Consider the following 13,454-nt stretch of genomic DNA (forward strand, 5'->3'; position numbering starts at 1 on the left):
TACCGGTTCTATTATACCGGTTGAATTAAACGAAGAGACTAACACTTGTTACCGGTGAGCAAATGTGAATACCAGTAAACTAAAATTACCAGTGAGTAGATGTGTATACTGGTCCATTGAAGAAAATGCCATCATAACTGGTTGTGTTCTACCGGAACTCAAATACCGATATGCTAACCTTTTTACCTAATCTTGCTACACATTGATCGATAAATATTACATTGCCAAAATTGGCCATTGAAATCCATACAAAGATTTGAAAAGTTGTAGCAAAATGACCATCGATTTACTCATATAGATCCAAAAAAGGGAATAGACACGATCTTATCCCACCATTGCTTCTGGAACCATCTCATGTTCATCTAGCTACTTGAAGGGCGAGGTGCTTACATGAACACCAAGCTCATGAGAAGTGGAGGCAAATTCAACATCTCCCTATGTTGTTACCATCACTTACAGAGAATTGAGATCTGGTAGAGAAAAATGAGTGACCTGAGAGGTTGAGGGTTGATGAGGAGGGACCCGGGCATCTACATGAGGAGCTCTAAGTAAGATAAGAAGTGCATTCACCTTCTGCTTAATCATGCTTGTCATCTCATGCCCAATAACTCTGTGATGTTTGTCCAAAGCCCTCTTAATGTATGTGAAATTTTGCAACTCTAGAGTGTTTAATATTGTCATAAATTGAAAGGAACTCAAGTTGGTTGAGGAGGAATTGACGTGGGAAGAGGCCACCAACATGTGCTTGACCCTCCTAGAGGTTGTACTTCTGGACTACAAGAAGGAGTTTATTATTAGGAAGAAAAACCTCCTGAACAACTTTACTGGCAATGATCTCCAACAATGAAAGAGATTGTAACATATCTACAACATTTGAGAGGAATATTGAAACCAAATGTGAAGGAAATATGAGCCTCCTTACTTGGGGAAACAAGATTTCTTCCCCAATTAAACATTTGATGCTCTTTCGGACCTGATAACTATGAGTGAGGAAAACCTGTCGAAGTTGGTCATCTGACATATGATCTTTGAACAGATGCTCCCATTCTTCCACAGAGATTTTGACTCTATTGACTCTGAAGTTGCGCGACATATACTCCATGTGTTCTCTTCTATAAGTGAGAAAAGTGTTGTTACTCTGCATGTCCCCTATGTCGATAGGAAGCATTTCACACCTACAATTGAACCTTGCCTAAAGACTACACTAATTTGAAACCCTTAATTGAGAAAAGAGACTAAAAATAATGCAAGTAATAAATGCTCAGAAATATCGATTAATGATGATGAATCAACCACATGTATGTTGGATTACAGGTGTAATAATTATTTGCATAACAACAATAATGAAAGCGAAAAAATAGAGTATGAGATCGATTACTAAAGATTGTGAAGGTCGAAACCATTTATATTTTTTGTTCTATTAAATTTAATTTTTTGTAGAATCATTATATTTTGAACAGATATCTCTTTATCTTTATCCCTTCTCTATTACTTGTCTTTATCACCTCCTTTATCTAGCACTATTGCCCCCTTCATCTCTATCTTCTTGTCTCTCCCTCTCCCTCTTTATCTATATCTCATTATCTCTATGTCTCTCTTATCGACTCCATCTCTCCTACTCTCTCTCTCTCTCTAAATATATCTACCTCTCTACCTCCTCTATATATCATTTCCTATATCTTTGTATTTTTATCTCTTCATATCCCTATTTATCATTGTCTCCCTCTTTGTACCTCTATTTATCTCTCCCTCTTCCTTTCTTCTTCCATCTCTCCCTCTTCCTTTCTTCTTCCGTCTCTCCCTCTTCCTCTCTCCTTTCATCTCTCCATCCATATATCTATTTATCTTCAAAGTTATATCCATCTCTCTATCTCTCCTTTATAGACTTATCTATCCATCTCTCTCTATCACACCCTCTTTCTATATCTCTCTCCCTCTCTATTCATTTGTGTATATTTTTCTCCTTATTTATCTCTCCCTCTCACTCATATACACACACATACCCTCTCCCTCTCTCTCTCTCTCTCTCTCTCTCTCTCTCTCTCTCTCTCTCTCTCTCTCTCTCTCTCTCTCTCTCTCTCTCTCTCTCTCTCTCTCTCTCTATTACTTGTCTCAACATCAACTTCTTTTGAACTCTCTCTTTCCTCCTCTATCTCTATCTCTCTATATCTCTCCCCCCTCTTGCTCCTTTATAGCTTCATTTTTATAACTCTCTACCTCTATAAACCTATACCTCTATCTTTCTCCCTAATCCTCTCTATATCTCTACATATCTATCTATCTATATCACTCTCTCTCCCCCTCTTTTTATTTAGTTCTCTCTCTATCCATATATTTCTCTACCTTGGGCTCTCCCTATCTCTTTTCCTATCCCTCTATGTATCTCCTTCTATCTATATCTTTCCCTCTCTCCATCTCTCTCTCCTCCCCCTTCTCTCCCTCCCTCTACATATCCTCTCTCCCTCTCTTCTCTCTCTCCTCCTTTACCTATATCTTTCCCTCTCTCCCCCTCTTCTCTCTCTCCACCCTCTACCTGTCTCCCATCCTTTCTCTCACTCCCTCTATATCTCCTATCTATATCTATCTCTCCTTTTCTCGTCTCATATATCTCTATATTAATCTCTTATTCTTCTCATATATTTATCTCTTCTTCTTTCTATCTCCCTCTCTTTATCTCTATATTAATCTCTTATTCTACTCATATATTTATCTCTTCTTCTTTCTATCTCCCTCTCTTTATCTCTATATTAATCTCTTATTCTTCTCATATATTTACTACACAAATATATGCAAAAAATAGACCAAATGTTTTCTAATTGACATTCCATATGAGTCATAGTATGTGACTTTGACAAAGAGTTTTTTGTTATTATTATTATTGAAAAATACTATTGATTACAAATGAAACTAGCCAAAGTTGACATAACAAACAAAATAGAGACAACAAAAATTATTTGTTGTCTAGTTGATAGATAAGATGGCATGACTTAATGATTCAAACATAGGTAGATAACAACTTGTAATCAATATATTTTTGTAAGTTGAATGCATCCCAATGTTATTAGATTGGTAAATATTATAGTTTTTAGTGTTGACCTTAACATCAAATTTTATTTGTAAAAGTGCAACCATAATTTGCATAATTAAAATCAAAAAAATTCTTTAGCATAAACAAATAATTGATTAATTAATTACGTCAAAAATATTTTTCATCTAAAATGGGTGACCTTCTTTCAACTATCAACAATTGAGATTGCTCCATAAAAACTAGCACATGCACCAAAGGGAGGTGCAATGGTTATATTGATTGTAATTTATAAATAATATTTATGGTTGAGTTTATAATAATTTTTAAAAAATAATTGATACAATATCGTAAGTGTATACCATTCATTATTAATCATTTACAAGTCTTGATAGAACATTAGGTGGTGAATAAGACATTAGTCACTAAAGAAATCTTGAATGTCATATTCATAAAAAAATTAGACATGAAATTTTAGAGTATAGAATTAAAGATGTTGAACATCATCTATACAGGTTCTATAACAAGTAAAATTATTATTAATATTTTGATGAGAACTATCATTGTCATTCCAAAGATTTTTTTTTTTTTATAGATTTTAACATATATTTTAAAATTTGATATCTTTATATTTTGAAAATAAATGTTAGCTCTAGTTAGTCTTTATATATTATACTTATTAACATAATAAAGATGATACTTTTGAATTTAATAACAAGAACAAATATTAAATTGAATAAATAATCAAAACAATAAAATATAAAAAATTTGTGAAAAAATAGAAGAGCTATGGGATGTTGACTAAAAGCTTATTTAATTTTCTCTCCATTGTATATTCTTCCCCTACTACAAAAATCATGTCTTTAATCCAAATGAAATCTAACCTTTTTAGAATTACTATGCACCCAATATGTTTGAAAAATTCCAGCATTCCACCAAAATATTTTCCCATTTAAGCTTGTACATAAAATCTAGCAAGTACAATCTTTATTAGGAAATTGAAACGAACAATAACATGATAGAAGAAAGTGCAATAGATAATGTTTGGCTTGTTATATAATTGGAATGGGAAGGAGAGGATAACACATGAAGTCCTTAGAAGCACTCCAACAAGGCTTTGTAATTCTTCCACCAACATAACACTTTCTAAACACACTCTTGCAATGTCTTCTCTACTCTCACACACATCATACAAATTTATAGAAAGGAAAGAATTTGGAAGTATTTCCTTCATTTAATAGATAATAACATAATTGCTTTAGAAAACATAACCTCAAAAGAGTAGCAAGCTCTCTATTACTCCTTAATTAGTGAACCATTTTAAGATTTAAAAGAAAATTATTTTTTTGAACTCAAACACTAGAATGGAACACAATCATATGAATAGACAAATTTGATTTATTTCACCAATTTATTTCAATTGCAACTTTTTCTATCTTCTATGTTTATATTGGATATAGCATAGAATCTATTGAATTGTAATGGGGATTTTGGCACAACATTGTAATATCTCTTGTAAATAGTTTTATATTAGATCTGAAAATTCTTTAAACATTAAAAGTTATCCTTTGTTAAAATACCAAAATCGCTCCAACACTACCAAGAAAATGGGTTGAATGATCACACCCAAAATGAAAAGAAGCTAAGGTGTGGAAAATGCTTCTTAACACTAATCTAGTGGTGGAGATAATGCAAAAAAAATAAAAATATTAAACTAACATAGCATAAGAAACACATATAGAAGAAGATATACAACATGAAATATATTAACAATAAACACAAGATCTATCATTGGAAATCCCTTTTGGGAGAAACCACACTCCAAAAGCCGCCTAATATATTATTCAAAATTCAACAATAAAGTATAATGTACTTTTAGAGAAAGCTTTTCATAGGAGTATCACCAACCAAAGATCCAAAGGTAACTCAATAGCTATAAAACTCTTACACACAACCTACATCTCACACACCTAATATAGGAGATATAATACATGAAATCATCAAATAGTATTACAAAATCATGAGCTAAAACCACCCAAAAAGTGGCACCCAACTTTTCTCTAATCCAAGATACCTATGGTGTGTCAACACACACACCAACACGTTTAGCTCCCTTTTATAGCTCATTTATGTGTCCAATACATTTTTATATTTCCTATTTCAAGAGTCCCAACTTTTGGAGGCCATAATTTTTGAAACATGTGTCTAATTGATGAACCGTTTGAAGCACCAGAAAGATCACAATGTACTCTATCAAGCTATAACTTGTTATGCCTGTTAAAAACATTTTCAAGCTATTTTGGAGCCTTTAAGGCCCTCAAAATTGAATCCAAAACTTTCATTCACATTTTTCAAAAATAGACTTTAATATCTTCAAATATAGACATGAGCTTGTAACAAAAATTTACCAGCATGCTTATCTAGCCAATCCAAAGTTTTGGGGAAAATTTTGGACTAATTCATGGTCAAATGAAAATATACTATAAATATTAACCTTATGTTAATGCAAGGTTGAGACACCATTTTCCTAACATTCTCCCACTTGTCGAACACCTTGCAAGAGCTAAAGGAGTATCTACACCATAATTTAATTGTTAGGGGCCATGAGACCCATACACTTCAAACACCATTTGAACTTCTTTGTGCTCACTCGTTTTTTCAAGCATTTCAACATTTATTGAAGTATCAATCTTCTCCAATTTTACCTTCCCATCCTCTACCTCATCTCAAATGAAAGTAAACATCAATATGTTTTATTCTGGCATGTAAAGTGGGATTATTTACTAAGCAAATGACATTCTGACTATCATAATGGATGGTAATCAATACCGCAACAAACCCAATTTTTTAACACAACTGTCTAAGTCAAATGGCTTCCTTAAAAGTATCAGTAGATACCATATACTCTATGTAACACCTCACTAAGGAACCCCAGAGGAACTAATAGCTAACAAGCTAAATTAACATAGAAAAGTTTTGTTTTTTTAAAACATAATGCATTTTACATTTAAAACATCATACATATGACCATTACAATGCACAAGTGGAAGATAAACATACATCTCTAAATAATGTCCTCTATAGGTTCCCTAACATCATTGCTATGCAACACAACTAAAAAAGATCTAAGATACATAAATCATTAATGAAATAATTATAACATTATATAACATAAAAACATCTACTTCTACAACTAAGTTCATTTTAAGAACCAAACCAAATGTTCCTATGACAACCTTTCAACATGAAATAAGATGGATCATACAATCACATATGAGTAGTTGGTACCAACATTGATCTACCTAAACACTTTTATACCATTACATGAATATTAATTGCATCAATCTAAATTACATCAACCTCCTTATAGAGTTTTCAAGAATCAATAAAAATACAATTGCAATGCTTCTCAAAGATATATAACATATAACAATTATATTTCTTGAATAAATTGTAATTGAATGATAAAGGTACTCGAATGAAGAAGACAAAGATCCTTCCAATATGCACATGAACATGACCATTGGTCCCCAATAGAGGTTGGTAACCACTCAGCCATGTAAAACCCTCAGGTCCACCCCACCATGCTCAGGAGATAGACACAAGGCCCAAAACACACAAGAAAACAAGGAAGAAAGACAAGGTCTACTCTCAAGCACAATGTCAACATCCATGATAACACAAGGCAAACACAAGTATAAAGCCCAAACAAATTCAAATATGAAACATGACAAAGATCCACCAAAGGCTTCTACTCACAACCAAATAAGATAGGATACTAGAGTATACGAAGGAAAGAGTGTCATCGCATATAGCCACAACACGAGTTACCCTGGCAACCTCTCTAGGCCCCAACCCCCATTTGACAACTCATTATGAACCAAACAACCCTTTCATGAAGGCAAGGAGGTTTGATTATGCCAGATCAATTCCCCTCAGACAACCAGGCCTTCCCACTCCCATCCTAAGTTTGTACAAGAACTCAAGGCACCATATTATCTTGTTTATGTGTTTCCCCTAGTTCATTAATTAGGTTATCACTTGATTAAGAAACTCTTCAATGAGTTACCCTAACAACCACTTTAGGGCCTTGGCCCCCATTAAGAGCCACTCTCCATAATTGCATCTAGATACCCATACCCTAGGGTTCAATTCAATAATCATAAAGCATCTAGGACATAGATATCTCATATAGAACATTCATGAATCCATAATCCAGAATTGAAACAGATAGTCATACACATAGGCCTCTCTACGCCTTCACATTAGGGATTCATCCATTAAACCACTCCCAAACACAAAATGAACTGGATTCCTCCACAACAAAGCCTATGAAAGGGCATATGAATATAAAATCAACCCCTTTCCAAAAACTCAACCAAACCAGCCCCAACACCCATACACAAAGAACAAGACAACAAACCCTCAAATAGCTCCCAATTTGCACAAGAAAAATAAGTGCTTTTAAAAACAAATATTATCAATTTCAAACCAAAAATGGAAGCAAATTTTTGAAGATTGATACAAATGATCATAAACGCACCAAATTTCCATTTCAAAGCAATAATTTTAAAGAAAATACAAGAGCGAAGAAGAACCCTACCTCAAAATTTGAAAAACAAAGGAAATGGAGAAGGCCGCACACCAAAAGATTCTAGCCAAAACCTTCTTTGAATAACAAAAAATTTAATCAATTCCAATCAAATCCCTCTCATAATCCAAGCCTCAATTGAATCCAAATAATCACCAATGAAAATCTCCACAAATATCAAGCCCAAAATTGTAAGTGTTTCACCCAAAGTTCATACCAAAACCCTCCTCCAAAATTTCCAACAAAAGGTTGTAGCCAAAAAGCCCTTAAATTCTCCAAAAATATTGGAGTAAAAGAAACCTCAAAATATCTCCAAAATTTGCAACCAAAATCCCTCAAAGTCTCCACCAAAATTGTAGCGAAAAAAACTTCAAAATATCTTCAAACGTTTCAGTGAAAATCCCTCAAAGTCTCCACCAAAAATGCAACAAAATAAACCTCAAAATCTCTCCAAAAGTTTCAGCCAAAAGCAACCCCAAAATCTCCCAAAAAACAATAATAAAATGGTTCCCAAAAGTCATGAACATCCATCCAAGCAACTAGATAAGAAAACATTAACAACTCATATAATAATAATACCATTTAATAATCACCATATATAATTACTTCCACATATATTTAGCTGATAGGCTTATTGTGGGGCAACCCCATTGAAGTTGTGTGATATCTCATGCTAGGAACTTTGTTGTTGTCATCATGAAAAGTTGATGCCATCATCCGGGAAATAGGCCTTTGAAAACTCCACAGACACTGCAATGGATCCTCCTCCCATGAACATAAAGGGCATGTCAAACTATGATGAATGACTTCAAACCACAAGTCGTTCCACTTTGCCATTCCACTTTAATAGGGCAAAAATGAATCCAACTATGCAAGTGTGGCCATAGACGACAACAATTGATGACAATTTTAAGCTCATGACAATACCTAAGGGCTTGATGAATTTGTTGTCGATGGCCCGATATCAAGTCTCCTTGTTGTGTGAGATCCTAGGTCTATGGATGTAATTTGTCTCCTATATAGTGTACTATATTATGGCCTTAAATCCAACAAGTTTTGGGGATCTTTTTAGTTATGCTCTAATGCGGAGCTGTGGTGTAACGCCCACCAAGAAACCCTAAAGAACTAAACTAACTAACATCTTAACTAAACAACTTAAAGACAATTTCAAAACAAAACAAAACAAAAAAAGATACAACAACACATTAAAACTTAAAGAAGATGCATGTAACATATCAACATGATTACGTACAACTTGAGTTGGCCTAGTGGTGGAGAACTTGTAATCTTGAAAGAGATCACAAGTTCAAATCCCAAAGAGGGTAGGGTATGTACACCTTATCGGCTTCGGCCCATTACCCACAAAAAATAAATAAATAAATAAACGATGAAAATTTCATGAATTCAATATTTTTCTTTATTAGATTTAGAGAAAAATTCCACTATGTACTAATTCATTGACAAGATTAAGATAAATTTATATTAATTTATTATTCCCAAACCTCCGTAGTAAAATTTCACTTTTTACTTCAATAAACAAAAAAAAATCATTTATGTTCCCACCTTCTTTAATAAAATATATGTATATGATTCCCACTACTTAAATTTAGTTCAATTAAATGCTTTAACTTATTCCTATTTAGTTTCCCATGAGGAATGAATTTTAAACCCTTTTTATTATTCTTAGTTCTTACGTGGAGGGGATTCCTAAAAGAATTATAAATAGATTACACTATCTTCAAGGAAGTTAGTAATGAATTATTTCTTTCTTTAAAGGAGCCTAGGAATTAACTATCTTATGAGATATATGTGGTTGAATTTTAGAAAGGTAGTAATCTTTTCATATGATATTTTATATCATGGTTTATTTATTTCTTTTAACGAACATTTGTCTTACTTGCATTCTCAAGTTGACACTAAAGACCTTCAATTAAGGCTGTCAAATGTCTTGATTTTCACCTTGATATCCACCAAACTTTTATTGAGCCGATAGGCTCTTAGTATGGGCTTTTCCTGTTGGTAAATAGTCAGTATGTCAGTTATTGTTATTTCTCGGGGATCGTTTGGTGTGTCAACCACATTTTCTGGTGGCGTGGAAAACGAAAGGCAAGGTGGTGTGGAAAACGAAAGGCAAGTTGTTGATTTAATGCCATTAAACATGTCCGCGTTGGCACCTTTTTTAAATGTTTTTTTGGCGAATTTTGGCAGAGATGGCGGCAGTACGGTTGTCAGCGAACTTAATTCCTTTGCCTTTAGCATTGATTGTTGTTGAGAGGGTCATTTTTGTGGTATGCGTTAAACATTTTGTCTAGGGTTTTCTGTTTGACTTTGTTGTTGCCATTAGTTAATTGCAGTGCATTCTGCAATTGGATTTTCGATTATGTGTTTTGGATGCTAGAGCATATTCAAAGGGTTCTTCGGGTTTATTGTTGGCATTAGTTAATTCCAGTGCATTCTACAATCGGGTTTTCGATTGATCTACAGTTGGCCTTTCAACTTGTTGGCCGACTTGTCCCGAGGTCAACCTTCTGAGAGAGATTGCAGCGGTATGTTTTTAAATATTATTATAAAAAATTTGAGGCCATAGTTCATACTTTTTCTGGTTAGTGTTTTATTGTATGCTTTGTCGGTCTCCATACAGAGGGGATATCATTTCAAAATCTTGCTTCAGATTTGGGTGTGTGGTTTTCCATGTCTCTTGTCTTTTTATCAAATTTTGTGGGGATATTTGTCAGAAAAGGGAAAAAAAGATTCGGCTCAGAAGAAAACAAAGAACAAATTCATTTAAGAGATTAGCCATTCTATGAATTTTATCTTTACGAGCCTATATTCGTAAATTTACATTTGGATGAAATATCATCCATCTTGACAAAAATGCCTAAATTTTGCTCTATGCTGGTTGCATTTTAGCTTAAATGCCATACTTACGAGTTGTGAGCCGCCATTTGTTTCTATTTCCTTAGAGTTTAGTGTATTTGGAAGACGGTTCTTAATTTGGAAGGCATATTGGTAAGGCTTTGTTGAAATTAGTGCATTTTGATGAAATTTTGAATTTAATATGTAGAAATCATTGCCGACTTTGCTTTAAATCTTTGATGGTTTCAGTTTATTCTGGGTGAAATAGCTAATTTCTTTTTTTAATGATTTTAGTTTTAATTAGTGTGAAATGACTAAAAAATTCTGATTTTTTCACTTTTAATTTAGGTGAAATGGCTGCAAAATTTGGTGAACTCAAGATTTATTTTAGCTAAAAGGATTGTTTATGAGATGAGAGTAGCATTCTGCTTTTATTTTATCGCATTCATCATCTTCCATTTCATAACTGGTGAGGGCTAGAAGAGTATATACATTGCTTTCTGGATCAATACAACTCACAATTTAATCCTCTTCAAGTTTTTAGCAAGTGGGCTTTTCCTGCCAGTAAATAGTCAGTATGTCGGTTATTGCTATTTCCTAGGGATCATTTTTACAAGCTCTTCCAACCATATGCCTTCACTAAACAATTAAACATAACAAACATGATGTATTGAAATAGTCATCATATATTTAGCACATTTATACTAGAGAATATTCAATAAAACATAACAACGCAACATTTTACACTTATTAAGTAAATTCTCTAATAAATTATATTGGGTTGAAACTGCATTTGCACAAGCTCTAGTAAAATGACCAGCCATAAACCAACTACCCGAATAACTTAACAAAACTATGAATGGTGGCATTGAACTAAAATTAAATTATACTCAACATGTGTTAGAATTCCCACATAAATGCAGCAATAACGAAGAACAAGGTAACATTGTCACCTTGCAATTATATGTCATCTCTGGATAAAATTTGATTGCCAAGATTAGCTGAGTAAATCAAAAGTTGTCAATAACATCAATTATCTTGAAGACTTCTCTTACAAATCACCCAAAATATAGTGTATTGCATTGGTCAATAATTTGTACATTTCTTGTAGTAATCAATTGTTCTATCACAGGAACTTGAGAGTGGTTGAACATAATCTAAATAGGAATTTTATCGTTTGTTGTCGTCAAATGCACCAAAGGCCTTCATGTCCTTTAAGAATGCCACATAACAGTCATCAATCCTTTGAGGTTTACCTACTGGTTGACCAAGATCTACCTTAACTATATATACAGGGCCCAAAGAACGCCCAAAGAACTAGTAGCAACAATGGGCTTAGGTTTCACCTTTTGACAACTTTCCCTCCTTACATGAACAGAGCCGAAACCTTTATTGTAACTTTATATTATTTGAATCAAATGACAATTTTTCCCCTGAACTATATCAGTGAAATAATTGAAACTATTTTCTTTTTGAATCTTGAAATTCAAAGCGTTCTTCGAATTTGTTCTTTGAGCAGTTTTTCATCCCTCAATATTGTATGTATTTTAGCAGTCTTGAAATTCAAACCGTTCTTCGAGCACTTTTGAAACTATTTAGGCTTTATTTGTTCTTTTAAATCTTAGGTCTTCTACATATATATATATATATATATATATATATATATATATATATATATATATATATATATATATATATATATATATATATATATATCGTTCTACACACACACACACACACATATACATACATATATATACATGTGTGTGTGTGTGTGTGTGTGTATATATATATATATATATATATATATGTGTGTGTGTGTGTGTGTGTGTGTGTGTGTGTGTGTGTGTGTGTGATGTCATGGAAATGGGGACAAGGCAACAACAAAGTTCAATGTTAATAAGTTAGTTTCAACCGTAAAACCAAAACAAAGAACTAAAAACCATTCCAAACATATCAAAAGAGATTTCAAGAAAGCATGAAAGAAGTTTAACAAAACAAAAGAAAGGAGAAGAGCCTCCCTAAGATGCTTCCATGATGCCTTTTGATGCTTCTCCTTTATTTCTCCCCTCTCCAAGTCCCAAATGAGTGTAGCTCTCAGCTTTTAGCACTAGCCATGGATGCCATATGGAGATTCAAGATGGTTGAATATGATTGATAAACAAATGCTATGCAAGTGTAAATAATGATGTTATGAAAAAACTCTATGCTAATACCAGTATAATAACAATACTCTAATGCTTCCTTCTTTGCTTGAGGAGAAGGGTTGTATTTATAGAATAAATGGGAAAATGAAGGGTTAAGATTGAGCATTCTTAACAAGGCTTAGGATTGAAAGATATTCAATCAATGTGAGACTTTCAACCTAATCCCATGTTGACAAGTGTCACCATGAGGAGGCTTGAGAGGAGAGATAAGGAGCATTAAATGTTTGAGGGGACATGATGGTTACCCTAGGAGGTTGGGTTAGGGTTAGGTTAATGGATATTCCTTTTATCCAAGGGATAAAGGAATGTGCAAGGGTTAAATGGTTACCTTAGTCAAAGAAATAAATGCTTTGAAGAGACCCATGAGTCAAAAGGATGGTTAAGCTAGAGAAAAGTCTCTAACCAAAAGTAAAAGGTGAGTTAACCATAAATGGTTATGTAAGAATCTTTAATGGTTTGGAAGACTTTAGAGGTTAACCATTTGAAGACTTAAAGCTTTAATTGTCTTTCAAAGACTTTGAGGGCTTTGAGAAGTGACTCCAAGTTGCTTAGGAATGTGACAATATTTAGGGGGTGAATTAGGCTAATTAAAAGGAGCTAGAAGAATCTAGAAGGGATTTAGGCATGCAAGTGGATTTTGTAGGAGAATGCAAGTGGGGAGAATTTTGGGATTTTCAATTAAAATAAAATTATTTATTTCAATTAAATGGTGTAATTTGCATTTCAAATAAATATTAATTTATTTAAATGAGAAAAAGGAAGATAAAGCATTAAA

Source organism: Cryptomeria japonica, chromosome 6 (genome assembly GCF_030272615.1).
Source record: "Cryptomeria japonica chromosome 6, Sugi_1.0, whole genome shotgun sequence".
Lineage (NCBI taxonomy): Eukaryota > Viridiplantae > Streptophyta > Pinopsida > Cupressales > Cupressaceae > Cryptomeria > Cryptomeria japonica.